The sequence below is a fragment of the Silurus aristotelis genome (genome assembly GCF_946808225.1).
Source record: "Silurus aristotelis genome assembly, chromosome: 9".
NCBI lineage: Eukaryota > Metazoa > Chordata > Actinopteri > Siluriformes > Siluridae > Silurus > Silurus aristotelis.
In genome coordinates, this window is record NC_139582.1 from 12,109,290 (window position 1) to 12,131,606 (window position 22,317).

General features: G+C 37.4%; 3 long non-coding RNA genes across 3 annotated transcripts in view; all 3 read left to right on the forward strand.

Moving 5' to 3' along the window:
• Nucleotides 1–1,929: 1,929 nt before the first annotated feature.
• Nucleotides 1,930–5,132, forward strand: LOC310731384. Its single transcript, XR_014535172.1, has 4 exons — nucleotides 1,930–2,044; nucleotides 2,710–2,898; nucleotides 3,404–3,642; nucleotides 4,768–5,132. It is a non-coding gene; the product is annotated as an uncharacterized lncRNA (long non-coding RNA).
• Nucleotides 5,133–7,134: 2,002 nt separating this feature from the next.
• On the forward strand, nucleotides 7,135–11,741 carry LOC310730627. The gene is made up of 5 exons (XR_014534870.1): nucleotides 7,135–7,265; nucleotides 7,426–7,626; nucleotides 7,947–8,167; nucleotides 11,062–11,630; nucleotides 11,680–11,741. It is a non-coding gene; the product is annotated as an uncharacterized lncRNA (long non-coding RNA).
• A 9,599-nt stretch (nucleotides 11,742–21,340) lies between these two features.
• LOC310731389 overlaps nucleotides 21,341–22,317 on the forward strand; it is a 6,642-nt gene continuing 5,665 nt past the window's right edge. The window contains exons 1-2 of the long non-coding RNA XR_014535178.1: nucleotides 21,341–21,394; nucleotides 21,489–21,629. This is a non-coding gene — a long non-coding RNA (uncharacterized lncRNA). The remainder of the gene's footprint in view (nucleotides 21,395–21,488; nucleotides 21,630–22,317) is intronic.

The following is a 22,317-nucleotide window of genomic DNA, read 5'->3' on the forward strand; positions in this document are numbered from 1 at the left end:
GGTATCTATCTGCCATAAGGCTTCCAGAAATCAGCGCTGTACACGGCTGATGGCATAAAATAAATTAGAATGAAGCTGTTGCTTGAACCAGTCATATTGCGAGTTGACCTCATCGGGGCCAACTAGAAGGCATCCAATCACGTCGGCATTTTCATATCCTTTGATTGTATGGTCATAGCTAAAAAACAGCATATTTAGCAAACTGCATAGACTCAAATATATTTGTATTAATTAAATACAGTAGCGGTTTTTCCATTCCATGATGGCTGACAGAAGAGAAGAAATTGATATAGTTGCAGATATATTATGGTATCAGAAAGTCTCGAGACTAGCTCTGTTTACAAGAAAGTACTTAATTTATCACCTTCAAAATAGTCCCCTTGCACAGCTAAACAGTACTGTCAGTTTTCCTGCCACTTCTGCAATATGTCCTGGAAGTCTTCTTTTCAAAGCATGCGAAGCACCTTCTGTGGTTCATGCTGGATTTATGCATGTCCACAATGCTATCAAAACTGTGACCTTTGAGTTTACTTGAGCTGACGATCATCATGCAAAATTTGCTGAATGCTTTCGGGGGTTGAGCATGTTGAAGGTCTTTCTGATCGCTTGTCAACTTTCAGTGATGTTCTCCTGCTCTTGAAGCGTGCATGCCACTCAAAACACCTCGAACAACTCATTGTAGCATTACCATATGTCATGTCAAACGTTTCTGTCACAGATTTGCCCAAGTTTCTGCAAAATTCCATGTATGTTCTTCGTACTAACCTGTCCATGATGAAATCGCAGCCGTGGTAACAGAATAGCAACAGTTAGAAACATTAGTCTCTAAACTTTTTTTTAACCACCTCATATACTTACAAGGATATTTCAAAGACAGACATTTTGAGAACAGCTGGACATCTTGAGGAAAGGTCAGCCAAAATATTTTAAAACAAGGCTGACTAAGGAATGGCATTTATTCTCGCTTCATGTGATACCTGTTTGTGATGCAGCACTCTGTCATACTGTGTTTCTGTATAATATTGATGATTGCTATAGCCCTATAGCAATGGTATTAATAGGTGTATTGATTCTGGTAGGACACGAATTAAGACCATTTTCCACATAGTTTTGACATGTTCCCTTAGGGTGTACTTACTTTTGTTGTCAGTTATTTAGACAAAAATGGCTGTATGTTATGTAAGTTATTTTAAATTAAGTAAATCTGTAATGCTATACAAGCTGCACATTGACTACTCTAAGTATATACATTTACAATTTTTATAATATTGTCCCTTGAGAACAAATGGTTGCTAAAATGTGAGGATTGTTCTTACTTTTGTGAGACACTGTAAGTGTGAAATGCATGACCCTCCACTGAATTACACAATATCGAATGTAACTATAAATGTATAAAATATTATAACATGTTACTCATCGGTTTAGCTCATTTAAACATGAATTTTGGTTTTGTTCAACTGATTTGTTATAAAATTTATCAAAAACATTTTTTAGTTGAAAGCAATTGTTTCGGTTTCAATTTCAGGTAGGCACCAAATTGTATACACACACACACACACAGAAACACACACAGAAACACACACACACACACACACACACACACACACACACACACACACACACACACACACACACACACACATAAATACACACATATATATATATATATATATATATATATATATATATATATATATATATATATATATATATATATAAAATTAAAAATTAAAGATAATTTCTTGATTTGCACATATAATATATAAATATTTATTCAATAAACAAAACACCAGCTTGTGTGTTATACAGGAATCTCATCTGCTGGTTTGTAAACAAGCTAATTTCACTATCTTCCCTTGCAAGGTGTGAACAACAAACTATTTGGTTGGATTTTGGCTGGACAGAACAGAGTAAGCCAGGACAGAGTAAAAGTGAAAGTGCATTCAGCAGACTTTCTGTCTCCCTCCAACTGCAGCCTGCGTCTCAAACTGATCCTAAACAGAGCACAAACCTCGACTTCAATTTGACTTTGAAATGTCTGACGGTATGTTTTCTTAACTCATAAATACTATTGCATAAATACTAATACATTTGTATCGCTGTGCATGTGTATCTTTTACATGTTGTATCGTAGTAAATTAAAAAGTCAAAATAAAAGTAAAATTAATCTGTAAGTGAAAAATAAGTAGAATGATCAGTTATATATCTGGACTTGTTAATTGTTAAATGCTTAAAGACATTATTTTACAGTTTTGACGCTATATTATGATTCTGTGCAAATAATTATGCATTTAAGAGTGTTGTTTCTTCCGTTGTTGTTTGAGTTTTATGGTGTACTTATTTTTAACGGCCATTGGTGGCGCTGTTGCTCTTGCAAAATAGGAATGCTGCCATATATTTTACATTTATATAGGAAATAAAATTAAACCTAATGTCAGTGTCAATGAAAATATGTTTAAGACATTTGTCACCTGAGATCTGAAAAAAATATATTGTGCATTATTATTACATATTATACTGCCCACACTTATAAGATACACAACTTTAATGCTGTAAAGATGTAATGTGTCTAAGTACTTTATGATTACAATAGTTTTTTTTATTTTTATTTAGAATTTATCAACAATTAAACATTGCATTATAAATTATTGCATTGATAATGTTCTTGTATGCCTCTTACATTTTTATTTTCTGTTTTCTAATCTCCAGTATACAAAGTCTTTCCCATGGTTATTGGGAACACTATGAAGTCCCAAAAGGTCTTTATGGAATGTCTCAAATCTAAAGTGAAGATAGAGGAAACAGACTCAGCTAATGATTGTAATGTCATCATTGCTTTTGTATCGATTGTGTCTCGAGCTGGAACGGACATTAAAGCTGCTCTTGAAATGATTCCAAGTAAATACAATATACACACATATACAATATACACAAATACAATATACACACATATGGCTGCTTTCACACTTAGTGGGGTTTTTTATAGGAAAAAGATGTTGCTATCTACTTTAGAAAACTGTTTAGATGAATGAAAATGTAGGTAAATGACAAGTGCATTTTTACCACTCCGAACTAATCAAGCTTGGCCTTCTCCTCACCGGAGTAACACCACACTTTATTTCATCATCAATATAGTTGATAATAAATAAGTTAGAGAGCAAGTTTAAAAGTTTGCAGTGTGAGCATCCTAAGAGGCTACTTATTTTATATGAGCACAAAAATGCTCCGGCTAGCACAAATAGCATAATACTTTAAAACTTAAATATAATATACAGTATTTATGAATTAAATGTGTTTTAAATAAATTATGTGAGCCTCTCTCTCTCTCTCTCTCTCTCTCGCTCTCTCTCTCTCTCTCTCTCTCTCTCTCTCTCTCCCTCTCCCTCTCCCTCTCTTTCGACAGAGCATCCATACAAGAAAATCATTCTGGTGTCACTTCACCACACGTTTGATCCTCATTACATCCCTCCAGACAGCAGATACTGTGTTTACAGGAATGATGTGTTTGCTGTGGACTGTCTCTTTCATGAAGATCAGGGGCTGCTAAACTCTTCCTGCAATGATGAGGCACTGAAAAGAATCACAAAGCATCTTATAGAAGACAAGCCATCGAATCAGGTTTTTGAGCAGAGCTGGATAATTGTAAGTAAAATGTGAAACAGCCATGACTTCAGTCACGAACACCAATATAAATGCTACAGACATCACTTTTACTGTCATTTGTGTATTTTGTAATTAAAAATATTGAAAAAGAACAACAAATAATAATATATATATATATATATATATATATATATATATATATATATATATATATATATATATATATATGTTTATATTTTGATCAGCTAGTGCAGGGGTGTCAAACTCAAAGTCAAAGTGGGCCAAAATTAAAAACTGGGATGAACTTAATATTTATTGAAACATTTACTGCAATTGTGCATGAACACATAAGAAATTAAATTTGAAATAAAACACATCAGAGGTATTTGTTTCTTATTATGTCTCTATCTCTTTATCTGTAGCCTTTCGAATTCCTTTTTAATTTAAACCTTTTTTCACAGGGCAACAACAAAACAACCAAAAATAATAATAATTTCCTTCAATTAAAAAAAAGCAATCTTTCAACCATTAACAGTCCAAATCTTGGAGTATAAAAAGTGAATAAAGACAACATTCAAGCTCAGTTTTCTACACTCTGATTAACTCTGATTGGCTGAAGGCAGATACCTGCATCTCTTCTTAGATGCAAGTGGATCAGTGTCTGGGGTTAGACTCTAAGCTGAGGAAATCCTCAGGATTAATTAAAGGTGTTCATCAGGGAGACGACTAATGAGTTGTGTTTTGTTCATCTTCATCAAAGAGAACACATGGAAACTTTGCAGCACACACAGAGTCGTACTTTGACTTGAGCGTGTCTTTACACTGGAGTTCAATCAGCTCCATTTGGAGGTTGGTTGGTGCGCTGTCCACGTCAACCACAAACGGATTACTGAGCAGTTCAAATCTGCATTTCTGGGCTTCAAAGTCGGCAAATCGCCGGGTAAATTCAGCGCTGATTACGCAGAAATTTTTCAGCGGTCTCGACTGACGCGACAACGCACTAACAAAGCATTCTGGAATTAGCGGTGTATGCGCTATATACTGGCGGGCCAGCTCTAATGCACATTTAATATGATTGAGTTTGACACCCCTGAGCTAGTGTGTCATACAGGTATCTCATCTGCTGGTTTGTAAACAAGCTAATTTTACTATCTTCCCTTGCAGGGTGTGGACAACAAAAGACTGATTGTTCGGATTTTGGCTGTGCTGAGCATTTTTCTTGTTTATTCAGATCTGCCAAAAGGGTACTTCACAAATGGCATCATAATATTTGAGCTAATTCTACAGACTGTCATAGCTTTTCATCCAAAGAGTCAAAGCTACAGCAACAATATTCTAGGGATTTGTATCATTACAAATATTATGTTATTTCTCATTTATAACACATTCTCAGATCCTAAAGAAAATGAGCAGTAAATTATCTGTGCATGATCTATAATTGCTATAACCCTGCATCTGTTATGTATTGCATATGCTAATGTCAATGAACATAATCAAATGAGGCTAACCAAATGTTATAAACATATATATATATATATATATATATATATATATATATATATATATATATATATATATATAAATATGTATGTATGATTCAATAAACATTTCCCAATTAAATAATAAACTATAGGCATTTGGGGTAAAACATGTTTGTTTGTGGTTTTGTTTTCATTTAGAATTTTCAGAATTTAAAGTAATATTTGGTTTGAAAAAACAAAACAATGTTGCTATATTAATGGGATTAAATTAAGGGTCCTGTATACAAAAGTCCTCACAGGATTCATCCTTAACCAATAGTTATTAGATTTTAGCTGCAGATTAGGCAATATGAAGACAATGTGAAGATAACAGATAAGTGCAGCTCTTTGGATATCTGTTATTTGATCTGTTTGGTACTCGATAAGAGCACAGAATCAACTCTATATTTAAAATGCTAAAATAAACAGTCCTTAAGAAACTCAACTGCTTTGGAAAAAAAGTATTGTACAGCCATTTGTGATCAATTACTTAATAACATTGACAATGTGTTGAATAAAAGAGTGGCTTTATCCTTCAATGAATGTGAGACAGGCAAAACCTGATCCAAGTTCAGGGCTTATTAAAATTAACAGATTTAATACAAACAAGGAAACAAACCTCTCATCAGTATAAAAATGAAAGTGCAGGGAACATTCAAGGTCAGAAGGCAAAATAAGATAAGATATACCTTTATTCGTCCCACAGTGGGGGAAATTTCTTGAAGTGGCTGGGTTCCCTGACCAGGGCTCGAACCCGGGCCGCAATGGTGAGAGCGCCTCATCCTAACCACTAGACCACCAGGGACCACCAAAATTATCTTAAATGTACTTTGAAAGAACTAGAACTAGGATGTAGGTAGATAAAAATAAAACACAGAAATAAAAAACTGAAGAAGAGAAATTATGAACAGCCAGAAGCACTATACATGTCTCTACTGTCTGTCTCTCAGCGCTGTATTGCAAACTGCAAAAACACAAGCAAATCAATTTACAGGTACAATTACTGAAACCATTTTCCCACCTTTGGCTATATTATTAGGTGATTTTAATATACAACATAAAAATCCATAATGACGTCAATATTCAGTATACGCAAAAGAGACAGCTGACAAAAATATAATTTTTAATAAAAAATATCAATATTTAAATTAGACTTACCCTTTGCTTAAAAACTGCAAATCTGAGAACCAAATAAAACAACACAGTGAAGCAAGACTGTGTTGACACTGATTATGGGGTTTTGTAAGATCAAACTCATGGAGAAATTATGAAAAAAAAAAAAAAGATATTTGGACAAACAGCCACAGCTTACTTACTCTAAATTTAAATGTTAACAGTTCCTGATAAAAGTGGGCTACATACACAATTTATATATCTTTGAAAAGAAGACACTTTGAGCTTCACTGTCTGATATTGAAAGTTGTTATTGCTCAAAAAGATATTACGTTATAGATGATAAAGTGCCATGGATATACATTTCCTGCATTGAACATAATTTTTTTCATATATAAATACATGAAATCAGTCCTGGAGCAATCCAGAAAAGTACTAGGTTGAAAGCCACATGTCTCATGAGTTTATATTTAAAATTTTATGAAAATTCTCTTTTTTTTTTTTTTTTTGTGCAAACAAAGGCCAGTTAGCACAAGCTGGAAACAGCTGTTTGTGCAGAACTGAGAGATTCTGAATTGTTTCATTAATGTATTTAAAACTGTGTGAACTATCTCATCTTTTAAATCTTTCCTGACAAAACACAATGTTTCGATCTCCCTGTTCCATGGATAAAGTACAAAGCATAAAGTATGTCATTTTATATGTTACTGTTTAAAATATAAAATGATAAAACAAAATAGACATTTATCAACTTCAGGGTGATAACAGAAGCACCACAGTGAACTCAACAGTCTTTCCTATTGCCTTACACATATGTTAATGAATTGCACACTTTGCAAGAAGAGGTGGAGCTCCATGGAAATAGATACTATTTATAAACATTATATTCAAGGACTCTGAGTATTAAAACTGAAAGTAAAAGTACCATCTAAAACAGTAGCAGTCCACCCTGTTGCTTGCATATCATTTGTCTTCCAACAGTCACTCCATCACAGGTACCTCAGCTGAGATCTGGTTTCAAAATGGCAGGTATGTGTTCATAATAAAATCTTACTGTACTATATTATGTGATATTGTTCTCTTCCTGTTCAACCATATGCTTAATTTATCATTTGCATTTGTGCAGCCATATTCCATTACGCTCTAATGTACGTAATTATTAACGTAAAAGCTGTTTTTCCCTGTACAGTCTTTACATCATTTCTCAATTTTTTTGTAATGGTCATTGGGAACACAATGGATTCTCACAAGACCATTCTGGATAAACTGACAATTTCATCAAAACTTCGTGAAGTGTTTTCGGTGGAGGACAGTGATGTCATCATTGCTTTTGTCCCAATTGTGTCTTGAGCTGGTACTGACATTCCATTTGCTATGGAGAAGATTCCTGGTAAGTGCAAACAACTTGTAAAAATCTAAATAAACAAACTTTTAGAATAACATTTACATTCAGAAATCATTGAAATTAAATGTTATATCTGTAAATGGTCAAATAAAATGTACTTGAACAATCAAATGTTCAAGTTTTAAGGATCTTTAAACATTTAGGAGCCTTCAGTCACTTCAGACATATACACTGTTCTCATGCACACCTGTTCTATTAGTGATTAGACAACTGATAGAAGAAAGGAGGAATAAGCATCTTGTATAAATCTCTGTACTTTATTAACTCTCTTTCTCTCTCTCTCTCTTTCTCTCTCTCTCTCTCAGTGGGAAAGCCTGTCATTCTAATTGTGCTTCACCACACATTTGATCCGGGTTGTATTGTTCCAGACAGCAGACTCTGTGTAAAAAAGAACACAGTATTTGCAGTAGATTGTCTCCATCATGAAGGCCAAGGGCTGCTGAGATGTCGGAGGAATGGTGATGCAATCAGAGCGGTGAAGAAGCACCTGAAAATCCACGAACACAGTCGTATTAACTATGCTGAGGTAGGAGAAATATGCTTTTTAATAGATATATTGTATATTTTTATAGCTGGACTGAAGCTAAAAAGTAAAATAACGTAGCTGTGAGGTTAACTCAGACCCAGGCTGTGTTTAATCCATGCACGGTTTTATTAATAGACAGCACAAATAATCCTCGCGCAAAATCCGAAACGTAGTCAAAGAGAAGAGCAAAGGTCCAGTACATAATAAAGGCAGTAAGCGAGGCAGATCCGACAAACAACAAAGAATAACAGAGGTCTGAAACAATAAAGAGGTCGATACACAATAAATGACTGTGAAACGGCTTTTTATGCGCTAGAAGACACAACACTTCACACTATAATAATACAGCGTTAGCATGGTGTAAGAGTCTGAAACACAGGAAGTGCAGATGCGTTGGTGAGATGGTTCCCTCTGGTGGTGCGGAGTGGGAATTACAGTGAGACCCGTAACAGCATCTTAGCAGTATATTAGCAGCATCTCCCTTATAAAGATTCTTTCAAAATACAAATTAAATCATTATAAATTACATCTGACATTACAACTTACTTTGTGTTACATTACATTACATTAAAATACTTTGTGTGCTGCTGTTACAGAAATTGAATTAACAATTAAATAAAGCAATGAAATAAAGCTATTACCACAATTTATTTGATTTAGTTGGTTTTCCTATAAGCCCAAGTCTACGATAGATTTTTCTCCTTATACCACAATTTCTTGATCAAATGTTTTATTACATTTTATTGTATCAAATATTATTAGTAATTATTATTTTTTTTAACCCATTGATAGTAAGAGACTTGCTCCTGTGGGCAAGCTTTGCAATTATGCCACCAAGTCATCATCTATTTGCCCCACTATGAGGGCTGTGGGATTTCTGGGTCTTGATAATCCTATCTATCATCTGGATGTGCCCTTCTAATACTATTATCTTCACATGTAGAAAGCTACCTAAATATAAACTTATCACAAATAAACTTCTAAAACATTACATACAGGGGAAGAATGACAAACATTACACACTCAGCACTAAACAAGCTGAAAGTTTGCTATATAAAATATTGAATCTAATTCTCTGTTGATGTTCTGGGAGATGGCTTTTTGTTTAAGACAACCCCAAGATACCAGGTGGCCTATTCCATGATGACAAGCATGTTCCTATTGCTCTGGTAGATTTTTCCCTACTTCGATACTTGGTGCATCTTTAAATTATGAAACAATTTCAAATTAATGTTCCTCAACATAAAATTGAAAAAAAAAAAATGTATATCTCATAATACGGCCTAGTCCATGGTTAGGCCGCGCAAAGCAATTCAAGGGATTTGATATCTTTATAATGAACACAAAACAAGATGTACACAAAAGGTTTGTTATGAAAGGTGTTTGGTATATTGTTAACACAATAATCTTATATATATATATATATATATATATATATATATATATATATATATATATATATATATATATATATATATATATATATATATATATATATATGAACTGAACAAAATTATAAATGCAACACTTTTGTTTTTGCCCCCATTTTTCATGAGTTGATCTCAAAGATTTAAGACTTTTTCTATGTACTCAAAAGGCTTATTTCTCTCAAATCTGTCTAAATCTGTGTTAGTGAGCACTTCTCCTTTGCCGAAATGATCCATCCACATCACAGGTGTGGCATATGATTAGATGCTGATTAGACAGCATGATTATTGCACAGGTGTGCCTTAGACTGGCCACAATAAAAGTCCATGCAGATCATGCAGAATGTAGCGGACTTTTTGTGAGAGAACTGCCCCTACACCTGTTTCTGAGGCATCTACCTCCACTATAAAAATTCTTGAGGGGCACGTGTGCATGGGGACACTAATCAATGCAGTTTCTAAATATTTAATGGCTTGGAAAGCCTCACTGAGGGTTTTGAGCTGACCCTTTATCAAAGTAATAAGTGGGCGTGCAATTTGGCTAAAGAGCTCAGTGTCAATAAGAGTTGGCACACCCCAGGAATCGCTGAAACCTTTTGATTGTCATAGAAATGGGCCAACCAGCAATGGCATAAACAATGTTCTATTCCATGGTCACACCATTTCGGCTAATAACGTATGGAATTCAGTTCTCCACCTTTATGTACAGATGGTGATCAGTGAGACTTTGTATGACTTGGTGGACATGTTTTATATGACTAGAGTAGGATGGAAAGTATGTTGTAAGGATGTTTTTGGTTTAGACAACCAATAATTTCCCCAGCATGTCCCTCAAAAGTCATTTATATAATATTGAAAAACTGAGGGAGTTTTAGAGAGCCCATATGTAATGGCCGGATACTCATAGTGACCAGTTGCAGTGTTGAAGTCTGTCTTCCCTTTATCCCCTTCACTAAATAAGCTTTTGACACTAAGCAGGACTAGCTTAGTGTACATCTTAGCATGGCAGAGTTGTTCCACTGCCAAAGTAACCACGGGGAGAGTGTAAAGGCACTTTTGTTTATAGTGGTTAAGGCCCCTATAATCAAAACCAGTTCTGAGGCCACTCCATTCAGGGGCCCCCTTTTCCTGTATGTAATCCTGCAAAGCCTTGTGTTCTGCCCTAAACAGGGAGGATGTGATAAATATGGATGTGCACCAGGGACAAGAAATTATCATATGTGCCTATTATTTAGCAAACCAAACCTTTTCCAAACGAGGACTCCAAGTCTACATTTTCTTTTTCTCAGCTTTCTGTATGCCTGAACCATGTAGTAAATGTCCTTGCTTTCTCCACTGTCATTTTCTGGTCAGAAACTATATTGTTGAAAAAATAATAGCTGTGTTTTGCATTTTTATAACTGGAATTTTTTCACAGAGAATAATTTATGTAACTCAGTGGGGTTTTTTTTGTTTGTTTTTTTGCAGATAAAATCCAACATATGTACTGCTATTGGGATTAGTGGTGTGGGTATTAGTGTGGCTGTTACTGCAGGTATATCATTTTCTTTATTTGTTGCAGGCATTTTGGCGGTTTATTATTGGTATTTTTATTGCTGCAAACTTCAAATTGAGGGGAAAAAAGTTTATGTAGAAGAAAACAAGAAAACAAACAAATTATAAACTTTAAAATCCAGAACAGGTTTGTTTCCTCTCTTAAATTGAAAACTTGGATAGAGAGAGTCTTGTGTTACTTTGTTTATACTGAAAGGATATTTAAATTAACATAGACGTAGGGTTAGGTCTAAGTTTAGGGTTGAGATTAGGGGATAGGGTGAGGCTTAGGTTCTAACCCTAAGGGTAATTGATTCCAATTTGCAAAGTTAGGAGGTTGAACCACTTATATATACTCGTACTTATACATTTGCTATAGAAAAATCAGCTGCTGCCTTGCCATGATGTATTTTTTAAGCATGTTAAATGCCTGTCATTTCATCTTGGATATAACTTTGACTTTGATGTAAAAAAAAAAAAAAAAAAAAAAAAAAGAATTCTTTGTATATCTTTTCAGTTAATACAAATGTCTGTAAAAAAAAAAAAAAAAAGTAATGTGATCTGCTGCATTGGAACTGAATTTTAATAAAAAAAACTTCTAAATGTTAAAAACTGAATTTCTTTACTGTATTTTGAACAAAATAGCTTTCTACATACAGTAGGTCTCTGTTTTGTTTGGTTGAAGTGAAAAATTTGAAAAATAATTCTCGTTCCCTTCAATGTACAGACTTTGTTGATAATGTCATCTTTTTTTATTATTATTATTATTATATATTTTTTTATTTTTTATATATATATATATATATATATATATATATATATATATATATATATATATATATATATATATATATATATATATATACACACATACACACACACACTCTATTAGGTGCTCTATTAGGTTAAGATCTGGTGACTGTGGAGGCACAAGTACAGTGAACTCATTGTCATGTTCAAGAAACCAGTCTGAGATGATTTGCGCTTTATGACATGGCGTGTTATCCTGCTGGAAGTAGCCATCAGAAGATGGGTAAACTGTGGTCATAAAGGGATGGACATGGTCAGCAACAATACTCAGGTAGGCTGTGGCGTTGACACGATGCTCAATTGGTACTAATGGGCCCAAAGTGTGCCAAGAAAATATCCCCCACACCATTACACCACCACCACCAGCCTGAACCGTTGATACAAGGCAGGATGGATCCATGCTTTCATGTTGTTGACGCTAAATTCTGACCCTTACAGCCGAATGTCGCAGCAGAAATCGAGACTCATCAGACCAGGCAACGTTTTTCCAATCTTCTATTGTCCAATTTTTATGAGCCTGTGCGAATTGTAGCCTCAGTTTCCTGTTCTTAGCTGTCAGGAGTGGCACCCGGTGTGGTCTGCTGCTGCTGTAGCCCATCCGCCTTAAGGTTCGACGTGTTGTGCATTCAGAGATGCTCTTCTGCATACCTCGGTTGTAACGAGTGGTTATTTGAGTTATTGTTGCCTTTCTATCAGCTCGAACCAGTCTGGCCATTCTCCTCTGACCTCTGGCATCAACAAGGCATTTGCGCCCACAGAACTGCCGCTCACTGAACATTCTCACTTTTTCGGACCATGTTTGGACCACTGTTGCTGGAAGTTTGGCCCATTATGTTATTATTTAGCAACATCAGACTGTCAAAGAAACCTGCGCTTCCATCCCACCTCAGCAATGCCACAGACTGATCACCTCCATGCCACGCTGAATTGAGGCAGTAATTAAAGCAAAACGGTCCCCTACCAAGTATTGAGTACATATACAGTAAATGAACATATTTTCCAGAAGGCCAACAATTCACTAAAAACATTTTTTTTATTGGTCTTATGAAGTTCTCAAAGTTTTTGAGATTAGTGTGTTTTTGTTAAATGTTAGCCAAAATCATCAACATATTAAGATTGAAACACTAGTAATATATCACTCTGTGTGTGATTAATCTATATAATATACAAGTTTCACTTTTTGTATTAAATTACAAAAATAAATCAACTTTTTAATGCTATTTTAATTTATGGCGATGCACCTGTATATAATCTATTACACAATATATATATTTTTTTATATTGATTAACACAGGTCAGTGTTACGGACAAACAACACAACATTTAAATAAAATGACACAAAATGTGATTCAAATCAAATCAAAATATCTAAAATTTTATTTGTCACATACACGTACATACAGAGTACGACATGCAGTGAAATGCTTTGTGCGACTGTCCGCGATGAGGGAATAGGATGGGGAGAAGTAATAAAAACTATGTAAAATATAAGGTATACAAGGTATGCTTATGTACAGTAAACAGTAATCACATAAGGTGGTTGATGTGATTGTCCTTAAAGTGACCATGTGTGGTGTGGTGTGGTATAAAGTGCACTGTGCTGTGCAAGTCCACAGTTAAAATGACAGTCCAGAGTTTAAAGTGTTGTAGTGCAAAAAAAAAAAAATATTTGTAGAAGTGTGATGATGGAGAGAGTGACCAGCTTTTAGATCCTGGGTGTTTACTGGTTCCAACTCCGAATGGCCTGCGGGAAGAAGCTCCTCCTCATTCTCTCTTTGTTTGCTTTCAGGGAGCGGAAGCGTTTCCCTGAACGCATCAAAGAAAAAGAGTCCATTGTTGGAATGACTGAGGTCCTTCATAATCCTCCTGGCTCTGGTCCAGCACCGTGTGCTGTAGATGTCCTGCAGGTTAAGTAACTCGGTGTGGATGGTACGTTCAGCTGAACGCACCACCCTCTGGAGGGCTCGCCTGTCCTGCATGGTGCTGTTCCCGAACCAGGAAGTGATACTACCAGTCAGAACACTCTCAATTGTACAAGTGTAAAAAGTCTTTAGCACCTGAAAGGGTAGTTTAAAGTCCCTTAAGCGTCTCAGATGGTAAAGACGCTGCCGGGCCTTCTTCACCAGGGTGCTGGTGTGACAGGACCAAGACAGGTCCTGTGTGATGTAAACACCCAGGTACCGGAAACTGTCCACTCTCTCCACTGGGGTCCCGTTGATGTTTAGCAGTTGGTATGACCGCTCCTGCTTTGTGCTAAAGTCTGCTATCAACTCCTTAGTCTTGCTGACGTTTAGGAGAAGGTTGTTCTCCTGGTACCATCTCTCTAGGTTTTTAACCTCCTGTAGGTAGGACGTCTCGTCGTTGTTGGAGATCAGGCCCACCACAAGAGTGTCAATAGCAACCTTGATGATGGTGGTGGAGTTGGAAGTGGCCACACAGTTGTATGTGTACAGTGAGTACAGCAGGGGGCTTAGAACACAACCCTGGGGAGCTCCAGTGCTGAGGGTGAGGGTGGATGAGGTGTGTTTTCCCACCCGTACGGCTTGTGCTCTGTCTTTCAGGAAGTTAGAGATCCATTGGCACAACGGCAGGCTGAGTCCCAGGACCTCCAACTTAGAGGTGAGTGTGGAGGGAATTATGGTGTTAAATGCTGAACTGTAGTCCACAAACAGCATCTTTGTATACAGGTAGTCGTCGACTTACGACCTATGCAACTTACGACCATTCAACTTTACGACCACAATCGCTAGCCGCGGCGTACGACAGTGCGTACCAGCTTCCGGCATAATTTCACAGTACTGTCTACTCTACTTATGACCAAATCGTGTTACGACCGGTCTGTCGGTCCCAATCGTGGTCGTAAGTCGACGACTACCTGCAATTCCCTTTTCTGTAGTCCAGGTGGCTCATTGTAGTGTGGAGGAGATGAGCAATGGCCTCCTCAGTAGAACGGTTCTGGCGGTACGCAAACTGTAGAGGATCCAGTGTGTCCCTAACCCTAACCCTAACCCAGATGAAGTCTCTGACCAGTCTCTTAAAGCACTTCATCATTACTTAGGTCAAGGCTACAGGGCCATTGTCGTTAAGGCAGGCGGGCTGGGGGTTTTTCGGGACAGGAACAATAGTAAGGGGACAACAGACTGTTCCAGTGAGAGGTTGAATATCTCAGTGAACACCAGTGCTAGCTTGTCAGTGCAGGCATTCAGAACCCGACCTGTGATGCCATCTGGTCCTGCTGCCTTCCTGGTAATAGTTTCCCGATGAATCCCACAACCACTTACGTAAACATGTTGACGTCATCAGAGCTGCGCCTGAACATGTCCCAGTCTGCGTCATCTAAAGCATCCTGCACTGATTGGTCAGTCCAGCGCGCGACCTCCCTCTGAACCCGGAGCTTCCTTTTTCAGCCTTTGTTTGTAAACAGGCATGAGGAAAATGGTGGCATGGTCCGATTTCCCAAACGGTGGAAGTGATTGTGCCTTGTAGCTGTTCTTGAATAGTGTGTAACAGTGGTCCAGTGTCCTTTCGCCCCTGGTGGGGCAGGTGATGTGATGATAAAAGTTTGTTAGTGCACGCTTGAGGTTGGCACTGTTGAAATCTCCTACCACAATGAGCGCAGCGTCCCGATGCTGTGTTTGGTGAAGTGTTGGCGTCTCGTGTAAATCCCATACTGTAGTGTCTGTGTCCGCTTGTGGTGGAATAGAAACGGCATTGACTATGACCGAGCTGAATTCTCAAGGTAGATAAAAGGGCCGACATTTGATGGTCAGTAGTTTTAGGTTTGGTGTGCAGGAGTGTGAAAGGTGAACGATACTCACGCTGTCGCACCAGTGGTTGTTCACCATGAGACACACTCCACCTCCACCTTGACTTCCCCGACTCCAGTGTTCTGTCCATGCAGTAAACCAAGAAAAACTCTGCCGGCTGGATGGCGTGGTCCGGTACCACTGGGTTCAGCCATGTCTCGGTGAAGCAGAGAAGGTTGCAGTCCCGAATGTCTCTCTGGAACTTGACCCTTGCCCTGAGGTCGTCGAGCTTGTTCTCCAGTGACTGGACGTTGACTAACAGGATTCTAGGGAGCGCGGTGTGCACGTGCCCTCAGCCTGTTCCTGACGCCGGCTCGTTTCCGAGCTGGTACGGGTCGCGTCCTTTGTTCTTCCTTAGGATCTCGCTCGGCCAGCATGGGTTTAAAAACGGCGAAAGGTGAGTGCATTGTACAACAATAGATATAAGAGTGTCTCTGTCAAATCTAATGATGTCCATCTTGTGTAGATGGAACGGTAACTAAGTAAATAAAAGTATAAAATAAACAAAAAAAGAGAAAACGTAGCCAGATCAGTCGTGACGGCAGCCGACCTCACCGACGCCATCTTGCCAAGAATGCTTGAATGCTTGATATCGTTGAACCTTCCCATTGGAGCGTCTTTCCATTCATCCTGAAATTTTATTGTCAGGTTCATTTCTAATGTCTTTTGCCCATTGTCACGGTACGGACCACGATTCGGATGCGGAAAATCAAACATTGTTTAATGAGTGAATATGCACACTAACACAGGTTATGGAGCGTTACGGACTGTCATGTGATTGTGGTCCGTAATGCGGGTATGATCCGTCACCGAGGGATGATCCACAAAATGGAGATGATCCATGAAGCAGAGGTAATCCACTGAGCAGAGGTAATCCACGGAACAGAGGTAATCCACAGAACAGAGTGGCCAGCATTTTGGTCTCCTTTTGTCACATTCTTGCTGCATCCCTGTTGTAGGTGAATGTGTAACAGAAAACAGTGACTACAGTAGGAGAACAAACATAGCTTAAAGAACAGTATAACAATAAGAGTAATCAACGACTTGGGTATTACAATATGACAAGAAATTCCTGACACTTTCCTGACAATGATGCTGTCAATACACTTGCACAATGAAATAAATGTCCTTGTCTATAGCTATTGTGTTATTTAGTTAGTAAACCAAACCTCTTCCAAACATGCACATCTCTGTGCACCTGAACCATGTAGTTCTTGCTTGCTCGGTTTGGGTGTTGAATAAAAAACATAAACTCTACTGTCATCTGCTGGTCAGAAACTACATTAGTCAAATCCATAGCTGTGTTGTGCATTTGTGGTATGTTTTTTTGCAGTATGTTTTAAAAGGAAATTGTTGTCATTACTATTATTATTATTATTATTATTATTATTATTATTATTATTATTATTATTATTATTATTATTATCAATTATTAGTATTATTATTTATTTTTTTGTTTGTTTGTTTATTTGCAGAAGAATTATAACAGTTGCAAATGGACTGCTTCAGAATTGCTGTGATTATTTTGCTTGTTGTTGTGGGTATTGTCTTGGGTTTTGTGGTGAATATTTAAGAAGATATTAGAGCAATAATTGGTTTTTGGTATTGTTGCAGGTATTAGTCTGTGTAGCAAACTGTATAACAAGCTTGTCAGATGTTTCTAATATATAACAATTTACAATATTATTTTCTGAATTGTTATCCAGCTAAAACTGGCAATTAACTTATGAGAAAAAAAACAATGTTACCTATAGTGTTAATATATGTAATATATGTGACAACTTTAAAACCCAGAACAGGTTTGTTTCCTCTCCTCAATGGAAACTGTGATACAGAGATTCACATGTTACATGTTCAATAGGACTAAGTTTAGGGTTGAGTTTAGATTTAGAGGAAAGTGTTAGGCTAAAGGTTAGGTAAACTAAATACATTTTTACCTTTAATGAATAAGTGTGTATGGCTGCTGTAAGAATATCCAGAGTTTTTTCATGATTTGTGAAAATGTGTATGAAAATATCTCAATATTTCTATTTCCATGTCTATATTTGATTTGTTCCTGTGTCTTAGTGTAGTGTTCTTAATGGTCACAAACTGTTCCCAGTTCCCCCCAGGAATTGTTAGCTAATTTACATCAAAAGCTACCCATCCAGGAGAGTTTACAAAGCTGTTTAATGCCACTGCTCAGATTTACAGCATCCATTAAGTAGTTAACTGTTGGGCATGAATTTCTCAATATATATAAATATACAACAAATATACAACAAATTCTGAAGTACTATATAATAATGTATCTGAAAATGTCTGCTGCATGTGAATAAACAAACAAACAAACATAAAATTGGTGTACTGCTTTTTCTTAGCATGTTTAATATTTTTTTCCTGCAGTTCCACCTTAGTAAATATAACTTTGGCTTGTAAAATAGTTTTAATATGTGTAGATTTACTGATTTCATACAAATGTCTTTCAAAACTTCATGTATGAATTGCTGTATTGTAAAGGTTTGGCTGTTGAATACTTAGTTTCCTGCTGTCAGGGAGCTCCCTGAGTCTTTTCCCATGCGGGAGATCTGCAGGGTGGAAGGCAACATCAATAGTCTAAAATACCAAGAAATCTTAGCTACCTCTTATATTCCCAACCATAAAAAAGGCCAAATTCTGCAGCAGGATGGTGCTCCATCGCATACTTCCATCTCCACATCAAAGTTCCTCAAGGCGAAGAAGATCAAGATGCTCCAGGATTGGCCAGCCCAGTCACCAGACATGAACATCATTGAGCATATGTGGGGTAGGATGAAAGAAGTAGCATGGAAGACGAAACCAAAGAATATTAATGAACTCTGGGAGGCATGCAAGACTGCTTTCTTTGCTATTCCTGATGACTTCATCAATAAATTGTATGAATCCTTGCCAAACCGCATGGATGCAGTCTTTCAAGCTCATGGAAGTCATACAAGATATTAAATTTGGATCTCACAGCACCACTACTTAATTTGCTGACATATTTTTATATTTGCAGTAAATTTGTTTAATTTCTGTATAGCCGACAAAACTTTTGTCTTGCCAAAATTTGACCTTTCTGTCTTGATTAAATGATAAATCTTTTTCCAGTGAAACTAATTTATTTCAGTGCATTAAACATCATTTGGGAGGGTTTTAGCTTTTCATATGAGCTATTTCTAACACCAATTAATACATTAAAAGTCAGGTTAATAGCAGGTGTTTCTACAAAATAAATAAGCGACAAGACTTTTGTCAGGGACTGTAGAACTAACTACACAAACATACATAAAAAGAAAAAAAAAGGGAAGGGAAAAAAAGGAGGAAGAGAAGAAAAAAAGATGAAAGAGAGAGAAAGGAAGAAAAAGAAAGGCAAGCTTAACTTCAAAATAACCACAACCTAAATGAGTATCATCAAGAAATTCAAATTCACCTTAATAAAGTGGCTCCAGCTTAATCACACAATTAAATGGTTGGTAAAATGGCTACCTGCATTGGCTTTGTTGCTGAACAAGAGTCCGGATGCGGTAGACAAAGGAGATTCTTGAAGAGTCCGTTAGGAGAGAGTTAGATGTTCTTCCAGGTTCTCCTGAAGATCAGAGTAGTAGAAGTTTTTGAAGGTAAAGCTGGCCGGAAGATCTGCCTCAAAGGGTTTGAGTCCCGTCTCGAAGAGCCACGATTGGTGGGGGTTCAGGACATTTAAACGTCCCTGAGCCACACCCATCTTTGGTGGAATGGCCAATGCCAGGCATGAACCTTCAGAGGGAGAAACTTCTTTTGTCCTTGTGTTTGTGAAGATTACCTGTTTTTGCTTGGTTTGGAGAACTTATGAAATTTTAACCAAAGTGTATTAAAAACAGTATAGTACACTTCATGATCATCTAACGTGCACCATTAGAGAGCAGATAATTTGATATTAAGCATAAAAAAAAAAAAGACACCATTAAAGCAGAGATACAATAACATACCAGGACATAAGCCTTTAAAGGGTAACTTATGTTAATACAATGTTATATCCTGGCATATAATTTGCACCGCTGTTTAAAAAATAAAGAACAGATAATTTTGAGATCATTTTGATATTATGCATTAAAAGAAAACAGCATTATAGCAGAGGTACATTAATATACCAAGACATAAGCTTTTAAAGGGTAACTTGTGTTAATACAGAGTTATATTCTGGCATATAAAATGTAACCTTGTTTGGACATACTGGAGTTTCAAGAGTGAATTGTTTTTGGGGTTGGAGTTCCCCTTTGAAGTCAGCCAGATGGGCCAAGGTGCTATCCTGCTTTGTGTCTTTTGTCAATGTGTCCGCAATTTTGGCATATCATGCGTATGGCGCTTTTTCCACGGCACCTGGAGGCTGAGGCCCCCGGTGTAACCTAGAGTTCCTGGGTGGGACCTGGCTGTCATGTTGGTGGTTCTGTCTGAGCCCCCCTTTAAATCTCTGACCGAGGCATCTTGAAGGCACCTTTCTATTAAGACCGTGTTCTTATTGGCCATTTGCTATCTCAAGAGAGTCGGAGATCTGCAGGCCCTCTCTGTGGTCTTCTCTTTTCTGGAGTTTACTCCAGATATGGCTAGTGCCTTTTTATACCCAAAAAGGTTTACATCCCCAAGGTGCCCTCGGTTGTCCCACTACCTGTGAAGTTACAGGCATTCTACCCTCTTCCGTTTCAGGCCTCAGACCAGTAGAAGCTGATGCGGCTGTGCCCGGTGCGAGCACTGGACATTTATGTTTACAGGACAGGTCCCTGGAGGAAGTCCAACCAACTGCTCGTCTGCTACAGCCCTCCGAGGAAAGGCTTCCTGCTAATCAGCAGACTTAAAGCAAATAGATCACTGATCATTCGAGGTCAGAGCTCGCTTGACTTGGAGTGTGTCAGCCTCTAAAGCTTGGTCCTCTGGAGTGCCCCTCCATGACATCTGCAATGCTGTGAGCTGGTCCACTCCGCTGACCTTCGTCCAGTTTTACAACCTGGACCACAGGGCCACACCTGGCCCCTTGGTCCTTCAACCTAGCTTTGCTTTGCTCAAGTGTTCATAAATTATTCTCTAAATGTTATCTTGACTGTAGTTTTATAGTTTATTATATTTTAATTTATTGTAAAACAGTTTCCACAAGTTATCATTCAAGTCAGACAACTTTCATTTTGATTACTACAGTATTAAATGTGTCGATATAATATGCTACAGGGATGCGTTTTGGGGATTTATCCTAGTGGGAATTATATTTTTTTTAGAGTAGTCTTGGAAAGGCATGCACAATCTGGTGCACGAGGATGGTCTGGTGCTAGCGGCAGACACTGTGTAACTTTTTAAGGTCCAATCTTTTGTCACGGATAGACCAAGCGTCAAAAACCAGGAGTAATGTACAGAATGTTCTTTATTAGCAAAAGGTACACTTAACTGAGTGCTTCCAGTGAAGTGGAGCCAGGAGCATGGAAACACACAGATCAATAGGTAGTCCGTAATGATCTATGGAGTAACCTGTAGATCGGACCATCAGTGAAGGGAAATGGGGACCTTAAAAGGTAAATGGAGGAATAAGTGATTAGTAGGAGGAGGACAGGTGTAGGTGATTTGTAGGAAGGAGAGGCTGAGTGAGAGTGTGAGCATTGGAGGGAGGCGTGACTGGTGGTTCCCTGACAGTATGTATGTATTTATTTATTTATTTATTTATTTATTTATTTATTTATTTATTTATTTATTTATTTATTATGTCATTTTATATTTTTTCCCAAGAGTGCTGTCTGAAAGCTGAGGGCGAAAGTAAAAGGAACAGAGACTCCTCCTCCCTCATTCCTCCTCTGTGTTTGCATCATTTCAGCTGATTCACTGCGCATCGAGAAACTGGGCTGGGTTTCACCATCAAAATGATTCCAGGTATTTGTTTTAATAAATTTAAAAGGATATTATGTGATATTGTGCTGATTTGTGTTTAAACATTTGCATTTGCTTAGCCAGATATACAGTGAGGAAAATAAGTATTTGAACACCCTGCTATTTTGCAAGTTCTCCCACTTAGAAATCATGGAGTGGTCTGAAATTGTCATCGTAGGTGCATGTCCACTGTGAGAGACATAATCTAAAAAAAAAAAAAATCCAGAAATCACAATGTATGATTTTTAAACTATTTATTTGTATAATACAGCTGCAAATAAGTATATGAACACCTGTCTATCAGCTAGAATTCTGACCCTCAAAGACCTGTTAGTCTCCCTTTAAAATGTCCACCTCCACTACATTTATTACCCTAAATTAGATGCACCTGTTTGAGGTTGTTAGCTGCATAAAGACACCTGTCCTCCCCATACAATCAGTAAAAATCCAACTACTAACATGGCCAAGACCAAAGAGCTGTCCAAAGACACTAGAGACAAAATTGTACACCTCCACAAGGCTGGAAAGGGCTACGAGGAAATTGCCAAGCAGCTTGGTGAAAAAAGGTCCACTGTTGGAGCAATCATTAGAAAATGGAAGAAGCTAAACATGACTGTCAATCTTCCTCGGACTGGGGCTCCATGCAAGATCTCACCTCGTGGGGTCTCAATGATCCTAAGGACGGTCAGAA